Below are 3,537 nucleotides of genomic sequence, written 5' to 3' on the forward strand. Positions count from 1 at the left end.
TGTAAAATGAGAGAGGTGGGTTTGAAACCCTTCCTAAAGGGAGACCTGTAGCTGCATGTTTTGCAGACTTACCTTAGAAAATCCTCTGCCAGCAACCTGCATACCTGATCCATATACTACCCTTAGGGAAATGGCCCTAAGCATCAGTTTCACCCTTTTGCAGCATAAAGATTCAAGCCAAAAAAATCAAAGTATCAGGATTCAGAGCAACGAGAAATCAATAGACCAGATAAACTGGTTTATCCTCCTTGCTTTTTGCTGCTGTGCAAAGGAGTTATAAACACGGTCTAACCAGCCAGATTCCACCAGTGCATCTAATCTTATCTGCATTTTGCACCACCAAGTACATCTTGGGTTTATGCTTGACATTATATTTAATGGCTACCCTATCTGTCCCTCCCTGAGCAGGATGCAACTCTAATCTTTCTGGGTTTGGGAGAGCTGCTGCTGTAACACTGATAATAATAACGGACAAAGGGAAAACTCTTATACATTGCAAGAGATCACATTGCAACAGTACCACACAGTGCTAGATGCAAAAAAAACTACAGAGATGCAAAACAGAATAAGATACAGAGGGACTTAAAAATTTCACCAAACATTGATAAAAAATGTAAATTTATTATGCCTCATTACTGAGGCAGGTCTTCCTCCCCATGAGGAGAAACTCTAAAAGCATAACTCTGCTGCTATTCATATATTTGCCTTACAACAAAAAGATGACACTGTCATGATTCTTGAAAATTCTTGCAGGAATTTGAACTGCAAAGACAAGAAACCAATCTGGTAATATTTCTTTTCCACAACTTGACATAAGAATTAGCAGCAACAGCAGCATAGTAAATGTCTGCAGGAAACAGTGAAGCTTGGTGCAGAGATCCTGCAAACATATGTACCCCGTGAGATGAATTCGCTTTGTGCTGCACCTGAGCTAATAACCCTTGCTGAGAGGTTCACAGTACAGGTTAAGTGCTGCAACACAATCAAGGAATTATAGATCAAAGTATAGATCAGTCAGTATACCTTCCATCCTCATAAAGATACTGAAATACTTCTATAACAATCAATTTACAAGTGATTAGCGTGAAATTAATCTTACCTTCTTTGGACAGCTAAAAGCTAGATTTATAGTCTAAGGGTGGAACTCCTCGCTGAAGGATATTGTAGACAATAATTTTAGAATGGCTTAAGAGAGTGGCCTTTAGAAATTAAGAGAAAGGTCATTAAAGGCTATTAAAACACTAGATTGGAGGCAGGAAGTTTCTGGGTTGAAGACTGTTCAATTACGAGAGAGTTTTCTCGAGGTAGTATCTCTACCAGCTAGCATGTTTTAATATATGTCCTACTTCTGTAAGGAGTAGGATAAAGAGCGATACGGATCTTTTGTCTGACCAAAGGGGGCTGTCTTACATTTTTGTGGTGAGACAAGGTCATGGTGTTCCACTACAGTCAATGCAGGCATAAGCATTTCCACAGGATGTTCTAGATGTAATCACCATAAAATGTATGTGCAGCTGATTGAAAGATATTTTTTCTTTTTTTTCAAGAATCAGAAGCCTGTAGAGGAAGGCAATAACAATCTTCCTGTATATAGTAGGTAAAATATTAGAACATGGACTCAGATCGTTAGGATTGTTTAGGAACAGATTAGGCAAATACCTGCAAGGAATGGTTGCAGTACATTTAGTCTTTCTTACTGCAAATGATTACACTAAATGATCTTAAGTAATTCTGTACAGTCCTGCCTTTTTCTACACGCCTGGAAAAATTTCACTGACACTGTTATTGGACAGTGTATTTCATAAGCCACGAAATAACTTTCTAGTGAAGCTCTGTGTTATGCTCCATGAAAGCTGTGCTCAGGGAATTATTTTTGGCAATAACAGGACTGTTCAGCCTCAGAGATACAACTGTGAGGAGAAGTGGGATGTGCAGTTTTCTTGTAGATTTAGTATATTACACTAAATATAATGAATAAAAGACCATAGAAAACTGTCATAATCATCAGCACTATAAACTGATTATACTTGTAACAGTTAAAAAAATGGCAATGCCATTAAAATGGATGAAATAAGGAATTCATGTTCTACTAGTGTGCCATATAGTCACTTGAAATGATTATGTAGTGGTTAACCAAGTAAGAACAGATGCAGTAATTCAGTAACAAGGGGTAAGATTCTGTTCAAGATAGAGACATCTAAATTTAGGAAGCAATAAATGTAGGTGTCTAAGCTAAGCCAATGGAGACCTAGTCAATCCAGTCAAAGGAGTCTAGAGTGCTATTCATCTAGTCAAACTTAGAGATTTGCTTTAGGATGATTTAAAAGCTACACTGAAACTCTCTACTCTGTTGATCCTCTGACTACTCACTTGCCTGTGTACAGGTACCTAGTGCAATACCTGGACTCCACCTGCTACTCCTGATGGTCGAGCCAGACTCATGCAAATATCACAGATACACTTGGATAACTCAAATGGCACAAAGCATTCAAGTGTGAACAACTGAATGTTGTTAGGATCCTAATAGAACTCTCATTGACTGTAATGGAAGCTTAGACAACTCTTTCATGTATAGATAAACCCATTTAAGATAGAAATTTGCCCTGATTTAATTATTTCTAAATTAACATAGAATTCAGAAATAGTCATCTTTTCATTTTTTCTTTAAAAAAAATCAGAATTTTAAAATGGTGCTTAGATTTGGTTATGGAATTATATCACATATTAAACAGATAAAAGAACTAAAAAAGGACAAGGCTTATATATCCGAATAATGTACAGATTAAGAGTTAGTAAAATAGTTTCAATACAACATCTCATATATCTGAATATGGAGAAAAAATCTTATTGTAAAAGAAGTACAACATCAGATTCATTTTAATCAATCTTAAAATTAAAAGTAGAGATGTCTCCATCTGGGCTAGTCACATACACTCCCTTATTAATCAATTCAGTTTATCCTAATGTAGATTAATAAAAATTACATTAAATGGGCCATACAGCTTGTACTCTACAGGTGCATCTAAGTAGTTATTCAGTGCATTGGAGGGGTGTTTTTTGATGCAAATTTGTCCTGAATCTGTATTTGGAGTCTTCTGATTTATACAGCTGGTGTGCTTGAAGCACTTTTGCTCCTGATGGAGCCAAGGGGGATGTTGTGCCGTGGGGTGCCATTCGCAGCACCCCACTTGCAAAATGGATGCAGAGTCATTCAGCAGTTAATCTTCTACATAGGATAGGGATGCGCTGTGAATCAGCAACTGGCCCCAACGTCACTGCTAGTAAAGAAGCATTGTGAGTATGCAGATCTAGAATCCTAACAGATCACAACAAACCCACCCCTGTCCACCATGGGTGGTGAGCATAGAAATAGATGCATAGGCTGTGGACATCTGAAGTGAGACATTTTTTATCCATCCAGGGCTCCACTGTGTACTGACTTCTTTAAAGAATACTTTTAATGAAGGCAAGGCAAGGCAAAGCAAAGCAAAGCAAGGCAATGGAGAGGAGAGGAGAGGAGAGGAGAGGAGAGGACAG

The sequence above is a fragment of the Cariama cristata genome, unplaced genomic scaffold (genome assembly GCF_000690535.1).
Source record: "Cariama cristata isolate BGI_N322 unplaced genomic scaffold, ASM69053v1 scaffold42315, whole genome shotgun sequence".
Taxonomy (NCBI): Eukaryota; Metazoa; Chordata; class Aves; order Cariamiformes; family Cariamidae; genus Cariama; species Cariama cristata.